This window comes from Desmodus rotundus, chromosome 5 (assembly GCF_022682495.2).
Source record: "Desmodus rotundus isolate HL8 chromosome 5, HLdesRot8A.1, whole genome shotgun sequence".
Lineage (NCBI taxonomy): Eukaryota > Metazoa > Chordata > Mammalia > Chiroptera > Phyllostomidae > Desmodus > Desmodus rotundus.
Genome location: NC_071391.1, coordinates 5,362,383 through 5,376,538, shown reverse-complemented (window position 1 = coordinate 5,376,538; position 14,156 = coordinate 5,362,383). Strand labels below are relative to the sequence as shown.

At 53.6% G+C, this 14,156-nt stretch overlaps 1 long non-coding RNA gene across 1 annotated transcript; it reads right to left on the bottom strand.

The window, feature by feature from the left end:
- Positions 1 to 4,497: 4,497 nt before the first annotated feature.
- LOC139440906 (uncharacterized) lies at positions 4,498 to 9,144 on the bottom strand. The gene is made up of 3 exons (XR_011651183.1): positions 8,991 to 9,144; positions 8,781 to 8,956; positions 4,498 to 5,439 (listed from the first exon to the last, which is right to left on the bottom strand). It is a non-coding gene; the product is annotated as an uncharacterized lncRNA (long non-coding RNA).
- Positions 9,145 to 14,156: the final 5,012 nt, after the last annotated feature.

Here is a 14,156-nt window from a genome sequence, read left to right as displayed (position 1 = left end):
GCTGGCTGGAGCCTTCGTGCCTATCCTGTGAACCTAAGCCACATGCCACCACGTTCCTCCTCACACCTGGGAGTTAGGGTCCAGGGCACAGTGCCTCAGGTGGGGAGGCCAGAGAGCCCAGGAGGCCTGAGTGACTGGTGAGCCCTCTGTGAGGGCTCCTCCTTCCCTGGGCGAGGCCAGGGAGCAGTTGGTTTCCCACAGGTCCTGCGGGGCAGGGCCGGCATCGGGTGTCCCTCTGCAGCGCTGTGAGCCCCACTGGAAACTGCAGCAGTGAGAACCACAGGCTGTGTTCCTGAGGGGTGAGCACCATTTGGGGGTTGGGGACGTCCTGTGTCCAGAAAGCTGGGAGGGAGAACAGGATTACGGGATTCACCCGAGAGGCCAGGGCCTGTGGATGGCACAGAGCCCCGCCCCCGGTGGGTAAGGGGGCACCAACAGCCTGGGCCTGGCAGGCCTGGAGCCCGCCCTGTACCCTGGCCCCTCTGCCCTCACCACCTGTGTCAGTTTCCTGTGGCTGCTGTAACAAATGACCACAGCCTTAGTTGTGGAGCACACACTACCTCAGAGCTCTGGAGGTCAGGGGTCTGAGCGGAGCTGCGCTGGGCCAAGGTCAGGAGTGGGGCAAGGCTGTGGCTCCTGCTCTAGGGGAGAATCTGTTCACTTTTCCAGCTTCTATAGGCCGCCCGTGATCCTTGGCTCGTGGCCCCTTCCTCCGTCTTCAAAGCCAGTGAAGGTGAGGGGGGTCCTCACAGCACAAACCGTGACTTTCCCTCCTCACATCTCTCTCTCTCTGATGCCCCTCCGCCTTTCTCTTCCCTGTTTAAGGACCCTTGTGATTATTACACTGGGCCAAGTGGATAATCCAGATAATCTTCCTAGAGTCAGCTGAGGGGCTACTTTATTTTTTAATCGTTGTTTATTTTTCAGTTGCAGCTGACATACAATATACTAGTTCCAGGTGTATACGCCTGGGATTAGACATCACATAACTTCCTAAGTGAGCCTTCCTAAGTGAACCTAAGTCAGGCCCGTCTGAGTCCGTACAGTTATTAGAATATCGCTGCCTGTGTTCCCTGTGCTGTGCGTTACACCCTCCCGACTGCTCGGTCCCTGCCGATTTGCACTTCTTGATCCCATCACTTTGTCAACATAAGACACATTCAAACCTGCAGAGAATTTTTGGAGTTTATTTGAGCCAAACTGATGATAGTTGCTGGGAAGAAAACCTCAACAGAGGGAGGAAATGCTCTGGAACATGGACATTTTGCACCTTATTTTATACACGACAGTCACGAAATCCATTGGTGACAGCTTAGGGAGGTGGGAAAAAGCAAAGGGTGGACCCCCTGGGACTGGATGAAAAGTAAAATGGTAGACACATACTGCTTTCGCACAGGTGGGCACAGGATAGTTAACAATTAACTGGACGACAATAACAATGAGGGGGGTTGTGGGAAGTGTCGGTCCTTCCAGCAGTCCAGAACAGGGAACTGCTCTGGCATTCTAAAGGTATGTTACATAGACGCAAAGAGACAGCAGACAGGCTTACGGTGGAGAGTGACTTTTGTCAGGGAGGATTTTAGCCTAGCACGAGCCTACCTGCCATAAACTGCTTTCAGTAAGTTAGTTTACGTTTCAGACCACTTGTGGTTAGTCTAGGTCTTGAGTTTGCAGGGCTGCCTGGCAGGCCTCCTCTAAGCTCGTCAGGTTTCGTAAGAGGACCCTTTTCGCCCACAACCTTTTTTACCCGATCCCCAACCTTCTTCCCATCTAGCAACCATCAAAATGGTCTCTATATCTGTGAATCTGTCTCTGTTCTGCCTGTTCATTTATTTTTCTTTAGATTCAAGTGTTATGTAATTTTTGACATTTTATTGCTCATATTTTTTAAAGATTTTATTTATTTATTTTTAGACAGGGAAGGGAGGGAGAAAGAGAGGGAGAGAAGCATCAATGTGTGGTTGCCTCCTACCCACCCCCTACTGGGGACCTGGCCCGCAATCCAGGCATGTGCCCTGACTGGGAATTGAACCGGCGACCCCTTGGTTCGCAGGTTGGTGCTCAATCCACTGAGCCACACCAGCCAGGGCTATTGTTCATATTTTTTAAATCATTTTTTCTTCTTGAAGAAGAACCTTTAACATTTCATGTAATAATAGTTTGGTGGTGATGAACTCCTTTGCTTTTTCTTATCCGGGAAGCTCTTTATATGTTCTTTGATTCTAAATGATAGCTTTGCTAGGTAGAGTAATCTTGGTTGTAGGTCCTTGCATTTTATCACTTTGAATACATTTTGCTGGTCCCTTCTGGCCTGCCAGGTTTCTGTTGAGAAATCAGCTGACAGTCTTATGGGAACTCCTTTGTAGGTAACTCTGCTTTTCTCTGGCTGCTTTCAAGATTCTCTCTTTATCTTTAACCTTTGTCATTTTAATTATGATGTGTCTTGGTGTGGTCCTCTTTGGGTCCAACTTGTTTGGGACTCTCTGTGCTTCCTGGACTTGTATGTCTATTTCCTTCACCAGGTTAGGGAGGTTTTCTGTCATCATTTTTTCAAATAGATTTTCAATTTCTCGATCTCTCTCTTCTCATTCCAGCACCTCCAACCCCCGTGATGCAAATCTTGCTACTCTTGAAGTTGTCCCAGAGGCTCCTTACACTATCATCTTTCTCTTTTTCCTGTTCTGATTGGGTGTTTCTTTTGTCCTTATATTCCAAGATTTTATTTATTTTATTTTTAGAGAGAGGGGGAGGGAAGGAGACAGAGAGGTAGAGAAACATCATTGTGTGAGAAAGAAACAGTTGCCTCTCGCATGCTCCCAACAGGGGACCTGGCCCACAACCCAGGCATGTGCCCTAACTGGGAATTGAACCAGTGACCTTTCAGTTTGCAGGTCGGTGCTCAGTCCATTGAGCTACACCAGCTAGGGCCCAAATTGCTGATTTAATTATTGGCTTCATCTACTTTACTGTTGATTCCCTGTAAGTTATTTTTTGAAAATTTATTTTTATTGTATTTTTTCCATTACCATTTAGTCCCCTTATACTCCCCTCTCCCCCCACCCCCACCCCCCTGCCATTCTTCATTTCAGTTCCTTTCTTATTCTGCTGAGGTCCTCACAAGTTCACTGAACACCCTGATAACCAGGGTTTTGAACTCTGCATCTAGTACATTGCTTGTCTCCATTTTGTTTAGTTCTTCCTCTGGAGTTTTGTTCTGGTCTTTCATCTGGGACATGTTTGTCTTCTCACTTTGCCCCCCTGTGTCTGTTCCCCCTGTGTCTGTTCCTGTGTATCAGGTAAGCTACTGTGTCTCCCAGGCTTGGTAGAGTGGCCGAGTTTAGTAGGTGTTCTTCAAGGTCCAGTGGCACAGCCTCCCAGGTCACCCTTACTCTCTCTCTCTCAAATCAAATAATAATTTAAAAATAAATAAATAAACTTTCTGATATAATTTGAGTCTTGGTTCTGAATTCTTCTCCTAGAGCTCAGGAACTGAGGTTGCCGAACCGAGGTTAACACCTGGTGCCATTTCCTTCCTGCTGCTAACACCTCACCTGTCAGACTGGACAGCTGTCCTCTGGGAGCAGAACAGACTGGTTCCCCCAAGACCCTATTCATTGTATAACTCTGCTGTCCCCTGCTGTGTAGCGCTAGGCAAGTTATATGTCTAGGTCCCATTTCCTGTTCTCTAAACTGGGGGAGGGCATAATACCTGCTTCTGCAGGTTACTGGGGAGGGGTGATGCCTGTCTAATCTCTGCACTCCCGAGGGCGGAGCACGTGTTTTGCACACCTAGAGGTGCCTGTCTCTAAACACAATGGCGCCTGTCTGCATCGGCATGGAGGTGGTTGGCAAGGGCTCCTGACTGTGGAAGCAAGAGCTCTCTGAGTCCCAGTTTCTTCGTCTGTGAAGTGGGAACAACCCCCAGTCCCAACCTTACGATGCTGTGGGAACACTGAGTGACAGATGTGAAACATCTGTGGCCCGTGATGGCTGCATCTGTGTGTGGTTATGTCGGGTTCATTCACTCACTCATCCTGTGTGACCCACCATGTTCCAGAGGTCATTTTCATGCCCTTTGTTCCTGCCTGCAGTAGTTCCCTGGGGCTGCCTTAACAGACTACAACAAATGGGGAGGGCACAGTGCTTAAAACAACAGAAACCCATTGTCTCATAGTTCCAGAGGCCGGAAGTCCACCACCAAGGTATGGCCAGCGCCAAGCTCTCTCTGCAGCCGTAGGGGGTCCCTCCTGCCTCTCCCAGCCTCTTGTGTTTTGCTGGCAGTCTGGGCTCCTTGCTTGCAGCTGCATAAGCCCAATCGCTGCCTTCATCGTCACGTGGCTTCTCCCTGTGTGTCTGTCCTTACATGGCGATTCACTCACAAAGACCCCAGTCATACTGGGTTAGGGCCCCCCCCACCCCACTTCCTCCTAACTAACTATACCTAGGATGATCCCAGGTTTAGCTAAGATCAGATTCTGAGGTACTGAGGGTCAGGGCTTCAACATGTCTTTATTGGGGGGACAGAAGTCAACAATTCAACCTGTAATACCGCCCTCACAGTTTATTGTTTTGGTCTTCCTGGGGCTTTTCAGATGCATCAGGGTTGCTCTAAAATGCCAGCTTCCCTTGGGTTGCACGGAGAAGCAGGAGTGGTTATGCCCATCAGCCTGGCATGCGTGGCCTGGCCCAGCTCGGCCAGCACTTGGCTCTGCAGGCCCCCAGAGCGGAGGAGACCCTGAGGAGAAGCCTACACATAGGAGTCAGTGCAGTGGGACAGGGTCTTTGCGGCTCCCCCACACCTCCTAACTCATCAGGTAACAGTCCACCGAACAATCACAGGTAACCCCATTGTCCTGACGGTGGAGACGGGGGCATTTCTGGGTCAGTTAACCACTTGCAGCATCTGGGGGCATCCTGGCACTTTGGCCCTGTCCAGCTCAGCCCCACATTTAAGAGAAGGCAGGCAGATTATCCAACCTCATCCGGAATGGGTGGCAGGGCATGCCTGGGCCAGGACTTCAGTTTTAAGCAGCAAGTCTGCTGCCCCAAATTCAGCTGCTTTTCATGCTCCGACTTGACTGCAGAATATAGGGGAGAAGAGACAGCGGAAAGTCCACCAAGGTCCCTGCCTGCTGGTTGTTGGTCAGGCTTCGGCCAGCAGGGGGCAGCTGAGCCCACCCTTTCCTCCTCCAGTTTGCTGCAGAGGCAGCAAACTGGCACCGCCCACCCGGATCTAGAAGCTGGAAAATTCCGGGGCTTGGGCCTGGTGCTGCAAGCCCACACGCTCTCTGAGCAGGCGTCCTGGCTCCTGACCGCCGCCACCTTCCTCTGGTCCATGATGGAGGATTCCTGGACCTCCAAGAGTACCAGATACAGGCGTTCCCCCTAGGTTCCTCATCTGGTGATGGACCCACGTTCTCCAAAGACCACGATCCATGCCTGAAAACAGATTCTGCTTTGGAATTTTTTTCTTTTCCTGTGAAATGACAACTGAGTCAAAATGTTTAAAACTAAGGTTATTTGGGGGAATCCAGGAGGTGGGTGAACACACCCTGGGACTACTCATCTCCCTCCTGCTTCCTGCCCTGTGCCCACAGGGGCTGACTGTCCCAGAGCCCGCCCCCTCCCCAGCTGTCCAGTCCCCTCTCTCAGCACCTCCTTCCCCCACCCATACTGAGCCCTGCAGCTATTTTAAACTACTTGTCATAAGTATAATTTGCAAGAGGGGGAGTAATAATAGCCCAAGTTCTTCCCTAGGGTTTCTGTGTCTCCTGCCCATTTGACCTTGGCATTTGGTGGAGGGGGTGGTGGTGACTGTTGACATTCTGGGCCAGTGAGAGCACAGGCCTCCCTCAGAGCATCAAGGTCAGCAGCCTCCAAGGGCAAAGGGAACCATTCAGACGGGTTCCACTTTCCCAGTAGAAGCCCTGGCACCGTGCACACCTTGCTTACAAATGTCACTTGGACGGGCCAAGGGGGATCAGAGCAGAAAGCCACCTTCAGAGGCTCAAGGACAGTCTGAGCCACCAGGGCTCTGGGGGCTCGCTGTGGGGCCAACAAGGCTCAGGCCTGATGACTGACCAGGGACAGGGCCCCAGCAGAAGTGGGAGGTTCTGGCCGCAGGGGCTGCGAGCCAGCCCTGGGGAAGACAGAGGGTTGCTTAGGGGCTGTGCAAACCTGGGAGTGGAAGGAGGTGGGTGCAGCCATCTGCCCAGAGGAGCAGTTGCCAGGATTCCTGGTGGGTGGGGCTGGGGGGAGGCTAGCGGGGCTGGCACAGGCCAAAGGGAGGGATCTCAGAAAGCTGGGACTGGCTGAGTTAGCAACGAGGGGGCCTAGGAGGTCAGTGGTTGAGGGAGGCCAGACTTGACGAACAGGGTCCCTCATTCCACAGGCCTTCCCTCTGCCAGAGGCTGGGGAGCAAGAGCACAGGTGCTGGACATGGGGAGGGGACAGGTGGGTCTGGTGAGCAGGGGCTTCGGGACATAGGGAGCCAGTGAGGAGTTGGCAGGAGAAGGGCAGAGCAGGCTCCAGTCAGTAGGGCTGGAGCTCTGAGGGCCTGATGCCCAGGAGTTAGGGGGCGTAGGTGGCAGGGAGCCCTGGAGATCCGGATGCAGGAGACTGACACCATCAGATTGATTTCCTGGAGGCCTGGCCCTGGAATGGGGGAGGACCCCACGTGGATCTGCCCCAGCAGTGGCCAAGAAAGGGCATCAGGCACCCAGAGTCCAGAGGCCCTGTGGCCCCCAGGGGAGACAAGGGTCAGATGTGAGAAGTCCTCTCCTCACTTAGGATGCCCTCCCAGCTTCCCCCACCTTTTCCTGGCCCACGTGGGACAAGAAAATGGAAACCTGAAATGCAGGTGTGCTGGCCCACCTCCTCCTGTGTTAACAAACCAGGGCATGGGGAGGGCCCACTGCCCACGCCCCCTCCCTCACATGCCTTCTGCCGGCTCTGGCTCCCCTCCCCATTCCCCCCATTCCAGGCACTCCCTGTGACCTGCTGGGCCCGGCCACAGGGAGCAGCCCCCCACTGTCCCCTTGTCTGCTGACCTGGGAGCCCAGGTCTGGGCCTGTCTTCTAGTTTGTGGGGCTGATGCTTCAGTCAGTCCACGAATATCACAAATGGTTACTGAGAGCCTCCCCATGGACTGGTGACCTTTACAAAACAGGCTGGTCAACACATTTACTGAGGTCTACTTTGTGCCGGGGGCACACCAGGGGCGGCCAGGCGCAGAGGTCCGCCGGAGGGCAAAACAGACGGAAACCCCTTCCTGAAGGAGCTCTTTCTGGTGGGGTTGGGGGCTCCCCGAGAAGGTGACCTCTGGGTGGACGCCTGAAGGGGCGGAGGGAGGGCTGGGCTGGGGGCCACTGAGTGAAGCGCCTCTGGCAGAACAATACTCAGAATCAGGAAGTGGGAAGGAGGAAGGAAAGCTGGGCTTCGAGGGGTTAAGGGCGTGTGCTGGGTCAGGCCTCTGTGAGGTGGGGCGCACTGGCCGGAGCCCAGGCTGAGGCCCAGCTTCCTGTGGGGGCTGGGGGTGGGGTCTAGGCTGCTGTGAGGCCAGCAGGCAGGAAGGGCTCCCTGCCAGCGCCTGGTGACTGTGCAGTTTTCCTTTCTCAGGCTGAGACCAGGGAGGGGCCTCCGGGCTCACAGGGTCCTCACAGTTCAGAGGAGAGCCCCAGCCGGGGGTCTCCTGTGAGTGGAGAGCCCAAGGTGACCTAGGCCACAGCTCTGGAACTGGACCGTAGGGGATGGGGTGGAGTTCTGGCACGTTCTCAAGTGGCAGCAGCAATACTGTCCTTGTCCTGCTCTGGGTGTGAACCTGAAATGCCACCCCTTTCCACCCCTCTTCTCTCTCTTCTCCAGGGGCTGCTGTAGAAAATCTGGGTCCTTTCCTGGGCTGGTGTGTGTTTGGAAACAACAGAGCTGAGCTAACTTCGGAACACGATGGGGAAATGGCCATGACCGTGAGAAAGGACTTGGAGCCGGGGCCCTGCCCTGAAATCCGGATGTTGCCCAAGGGGCGCTTCCCTGCTCTTCTTTCCCCTCCCACCCCGAGCACCTGAGTGAGCTGCCTTCGGGCCCAGGCCCCAGTCCAGGCTGGGGAGGGCCCCTCTCCACCCAACCCCACCTGGGAACCCAAGTTCTGTTTACTGCTGTTTCCTGGAACAGCTTGTTTTGATCTGGAGAAATCTGCTGACATACTGCCGCCCCGCTCTCCTCCCCCCACAGTCAGGGAGGAAGGATTTTTAGCCTTATTTGTAGAGAAAGAGGCAGATGTCTGCCGGCTGTTTGTCCACTGCCCTGGGAGCGCGCCTTGGCCCCTACCCCCACCCCCGAGGCAGGACAGAGGCGTCTCTGTGTGGTTTTCTATCCTCATTTCCTCTCTCCCCAAATCCATTCCTTCCCCAAAGATAATTAGCTGTGTGCAATTCCGACGCCAGGAGAGCTTCTCTACAAGGACCCTCAGACTCTGAGCCAATGTGTCCTATGGGTGGCCAGGGTGGCTCCAGACACAAGTCACAAAGGTCCGAAGCTCTGTAGAATGCTTATGTGTTGTTAACTCCACCCATTCATACCCTTTGGAAAAATAAAATCTAAGGTAGTTTGTTTCTGGGCCTTAGGGTATGCGGGGGAACAGCAGGCTGAGACATCAAGTGAGGCCCAGGAGGCAGCCACAGCACTGCCTACCGCGGCTCAGGCGCCTTGTGGATAAATAAAGGACTGACCCCACAGCCTGGTAGTGACACAGCGGGAAGGCACTTGCTTGGTATTACACATACCTCTCTGCTTTCTGGAACATTCCGACAGGCAATTCCCTTCTTCCACACTGTTCTCTCAAGCCCAGTCTCCCCAACCCACCCGTGAAAATGTTGCCAGGACAAGATCTTGGAGAAGGGTGAGCTGTCAGAATCTTCCCTGGCAGAAGAGCTCGGCTAAGCAGCCAGTGAGAACAGGCCTGGGCTTGCTGGGCTTAGCCAGTGAGAACAGGCCTGGGCTTGCTGGACACGCAAACTCCTGTGCCCAGGGTCACATGAGAGTCATCAGCTTTCCCAGAACCACAGGGAAGGGGTAGCGCTGGGCCCGGCCCTGCCGCACATGCCATCTCCAGAGACAAGGGGAAAAAGCTGCCCTGTTCCTCCTGGTTGCTAAGGGGGCCTGTTGCCACCAGGTGGTTTTGTTTGGGGCCTGGGTGGTTACTCTGGGAGGAGACTTCCCTGCAGGGAGTTGGCCCAGTGGCCACTCTCAGTTCTGGTTATCCGACCACTGCCCTTTTCCCACCCTGTACTTCAGGGGCTGGAGCTGTGCGCATCGGGTCCCAGGCTATGGCTCCTCCTCCCCCTCATTTGGGCCCCACATTAGTGCAGGAGGTGCCAACTACCCTTTTCAAAATACCAAGCACTCAGGACCAGCCTGGCCTGGGGGAGGGGGGGTGGAGATGAGAGTTCAGCCCTTTCCATGTGCCTCAGCTTTAGAAGACCCAGGTTGGGGGCCGCTGCATACGGGCCGCCAGTGGGCGCTGCCCACAGCAGGCATCCAACGGGCTCCCTGAGGCCCACCACAGGCGTAAACTGCCCTGGACAAATTAGTTTCTCAAAGAAACTTCCTATTCTCCACTTCCCAATCCTGAAACGAAAGTGGCTGAATGTACCCTTTTGTCTTGCTGCCACGCAGGGACACACCCTGTCTTGTGCACACACAAGGTCTTTTTGTTACTTTGCAACGGGTCTCTCCCACTTAGCACGTCATGAACAATCACTAAGTGTTGTATGGCATCCAGGCAGGGATAGCTTTTCTTGTGGATTACTTCAAACTGCCAGGCCCCCTGGTCACAGCGTGTCAAATCCATGACACCCCTCAAGCTATCGCGGCAGTTTGGGGCTGAACTTTTTAAGCAACTTGCCCCAACCATTTTTTTAACTTTTTCATCTAAAAAAAATAAATAAAATTTAGCCCAACCATTTTGAAAGTAACAAAATCACACCAGGGTTTCTTTACCGGGCACACCCGTAAGCACAGCTGTGAGCCCGGTTCTCTAAGGGGGGCGTCGCAGCCAACACCCCCAGCCTCTCCAGGGAGGGCGCCGCCACGCCCCCTCCCGCGCGCCAGGGCGCTGACGTCACCGGCGCTCACGCGGCCGAGCCGCCGCCTGCTGAGTCAGGCGCTGCTGCCGGGTAGTGATGCGCCTTCTGCAGAGATCCCTCCGCCGCCTCCTGGAATTTTCCAGACGCTTTGCCGGCCCTTCTTTCGGGCTTCTCTTGGGGTGGGGGTGACCTGAAGTGACCCCGGCAGTTTCTGTCGCCCCCGCGGGAGAGCGGACCCCAGCGGCCTTCCCTACCTAGTTCCTCTCTCAGGGAACGGGGGGCACCACTGCTGCCATCACCAAACAGAAAGGGGACTACGCCCCCTTCCATGGAATCCTTCCAAATATGACCTTGACATTTGTCGTCAAGAAGCGTTGCCCGGGGATGGGGGCGGGGGTTTGTTCCGAGAAACGGAACACCGCCCCGGCCGTCTTCTTGGGCAGGGCAGGGCAGGACTCTTTTTCCGGTGGCAGTGGAAGAATCGTCCCGTTGAGAAATGCCCTGGGTGAAGCGGCCCAGGGCTATAAAAGCAAAAAAAAAGTAGTGGCCCGTCCAGCAGGAGTTAGCGCCAGGGAGGGTTACGCTCTTCGGGCTAGTTGTGTGGGAGGAGGCGGCCAGCTCAGGGACTTAGGGGCTAGATGAGGGCGATGGCAGAGTTAAGTGAGGCTGGGGCGGTGGGGGTACAAGGAGAAGGAAGGTTAAGGGGAGGACTAGATCCTGGGGAAACTCTGCCGCGGGAAGCAGTGGGGAAAGGGCCCACAGTAACCGAGGGGGCGGACGGCAACACTCCAGTCCAGGCTGTCGCTGGGGCCTGTTGGAGAAGGGGACCTTGACTTCTGGGAGGGTGCCAGCCCTACCTGGGCTGAGAGCGCCCTCCCTCCCCGTGCCCTGGTTTGTGTGGAAGGAAAAGGACAGAGACAGGAGGAGGTGGGAGACTGAGGCTCCCGCCACACCTGCTGGAGACCAGGTGGAATTGGCAGTTGAAGCCCTGAGAGTGATCAGGGGGGAAGGCAGGCCGTGGGGCAGGCTCGCAGGTGGGCTGGGAGAGCGGGACTTGAACTTGTCAATACCAGCAGCCCCCTTTTTTTCCAGACAAAGGGTTGTGAACTCGCCTGGGGATGAGGCCTGGTCTTGTGGAAATTGCACTTAGCTTCACCGGGCTGACGGCTCTGGCCCAGGGTGGTATGTAACTTCGGCTCGGCCTGGGACAGGGGCCAGGCCAGGCCCCGTTTGGTGGAACCCAGGTCTGGGTGTGAGGCCAGACGCCCGGTCGGCGGTGAGGGTGGTCTCAGGAGCGCTTCAGGAGGTAGGCTGCCACCCTAGAAGGTTACAGCTGTGGCGCCTCACGTGTCGGACAGGCGGGGCTGCTAGGCAGGATGCTTGTCTGTCTGGGCGAAATTGACCCACGCTTTATTTTCCAGGTGGCAGTGCTCCCCCCTTGGAGTTTTCCTCTAGGTTCGGTGCTAACCTCTCCTGTGAACTCACTCTGCCCCTTCTCCCTTTAATTCTCTCGAGGTTATCCATTTACTTAAAACGTTGCTTCTGGTAATCTGGTAAGCCTGGGAAAGTTGGATCCCTGTCGGAGTTGGTATTGTCGGTAATCCTCAACGAGGAGGGGCTCTCCCTGCCTGGACTCTGGGTGGGGCGGGCTGGTGTTGCTTGCCGGTGAAGAGGGTGGGGACTGAACGTGCACCCTTGGGGGGGCCCCGCAGCTGTGGTACCCGCTGAAAGTTACAAGAGTGCCTCATGGACCGCGGTTTGTTACTATAGTGCTCGGCATGGCGACCAGATGGCACCAGGAGACACGGAGCCCCCTGGCCAGTGTGAGTCGTAGCAGTGCGGGAGGGGAGACCCTGAAGCAGAGAGCCCGCCTAAATTGATGCCTGCAGATTGAATTTCCAGAGGCTTAGGAGGAGGAAGTTCTCCAGTGCCATGGTTCCAGGCCCTGCTCGGGAAGCCCTGTATTCAGGAGGCCATCCTTTAAGGTTTTCAGATGAGCTTCTGAGGGGGCAACCTTAAAAAGTCCAAATCAGATGCATCCGGGCCACCAGCAGATGTGTTTATTTCAATTTTGATCTTGGAGCACCAGCTTCCCGGGCACGTGAATGCCAGCAGGCACCCCTTCTATTTGGGGTGGAGGTTTTCAGATGCTGCATCTTCTAAATTGAGCTTCCTGTGGTGCTATTTCTCTGCTACGAACCTTGCTTCGAGAAGATTCTTAAGTTGTAGAACGTTGATGCCGCAACTGGGAGTGATGCCTTGTAGATGGAGCTTGCAGATGGAGCCCAGGGACCCTCTCTCACCTACCCACCTGCCTGCCTGCGCATTGGTCGGAGGAATTCTTAGCGTGATGATTTAACTGCGGGGGGTGTTCAAGTTTGAGGGGCCTTAGGCAAATGCGTGGATGAAGCATATTGGGGGGGGGTGTATTGTGCTGCAGTCTGGGAGGGTACAAGTTGATCACACCCAAATTCTGTTACAAAGGGCAGGTCTAGTTTGGGCATTTTGGTGCTTTGCAAGTTACAAAGAGAAGGGAATGATCAGCCTACTGAGAGTGATCTGATTCACCTTACTGGTTTTTAACTTGAATTTTACCTGATCAGATTTCAAAGTCATCTTGGCATTCCTATGGGAGGACCCTAAAGTGAGGGTTGTAGGAAGGGGGGTGGGCACAGCTTGACCCTGGTACTGGGAGCGGTAGGGGTGAAGGGAGGGAGGAGGGTGACTGGTTATATTGTGGAGGGTGGGGGTGGTAGGGAGTGTGGCTTGAAGGGAATTCTCTGGGGAACAGAGGGAGGGCAGGTTTGGGATTGGGAGGGGTGGCTGTATTGCAGAGGGTTGGGGTGGTAGGGAATTTTCTGGAGAAAACGGTGGGCAGAGCTCTGGAAAATGTAATATTAGTAAAGTGTTAATGCTTATTGAATTGTTGCTTGGAAGCACAAAAGTTCCTTGGGAACTCTGAAGCACTATAACCCTCAGTGCAGAGCAGAAGGCAGAACAGTTTTGCTTTGCCAGAAGGTGGGGAAGGCTGAAAGGTGTAACTGAAAACCTCAGTGAGGCTCACTTGAAGGGGTCACTTGAAGGGTGGGGTCAAAACCTGCTTCATCTGGGCATTTCCGCCCTTCACTGCCTCCTTGCAAACTTAAGTTCTTTACCTGGAGCCGTGAGGGCGAGTCTTAGAAAAGACTTTCAATGCTCAAATTGTGGGCTTTTAAAGTATTTAATTTTGAGATTTTCGTGTACTGTTTTGGGTTACTTTTCGGGGTTTGTAACTCATTTTTGTTACCTGAGATTTTGTGATTGAAAATTCTGAGCAAAGTGAAAAACAATTTCTAATTGAATTTTTGTATGTTACGTTTTGCCTTATAATCACATTACTTGTCTTTCCATTGTGGTCAGTACTAATAACAAAAGTTTTTGCTCGCTGTTACTTTTTCAGTCATTGTAACAAGAACCTTTTGTGGTCACTGTAAAATTTCTGTAATAGTACTGTAATATTTGGTAGCAAGCAATCCATGTACCAAGGTTAACATTCATAATCCATCGTATCTTTAGTTTGAAGGTTTGTGTTTTTCAAATGATCCAGGACTACAAGGGAAACTATCAGCCAAAATCAGTTTGGGGAAGAAGCAAAGTGGGGGTGGGAGGCTTTGCTCGCTGCGGCGGCCTGATTGCAAACATATACAGAAGGATCTGAAAACCCTTTATGATACCATTTGATATGCATGCATTGAGTTGGTGAAGTAATACCAGTAGTTTTTTGTTATGGCTCTCTTCCCAAGTTTTAAATTCCCAGTACTTCTGCCCTTGGGATTTTTCCTGTGTTTTGGGGTTTTTAGGAAGTGTTTGAAAATATGTTGGCATGATAGTTTTTAACCAGTGACGTGGATGACACAGTTACTGTCCTTGGAATTCAGAGCGCACTGCCTGCGCAGGGGCGGGGAGCCGGGCTGGGGAGGCACGGCACTGTTGCTGCTCATGCACGTGACTAATCACTTTCTTCCTCATTCCAGCACAAATAAAGGTTTGAGTTCTAAACTCATTAGAATCGTTGTATTGCTGTATTTTTCGACC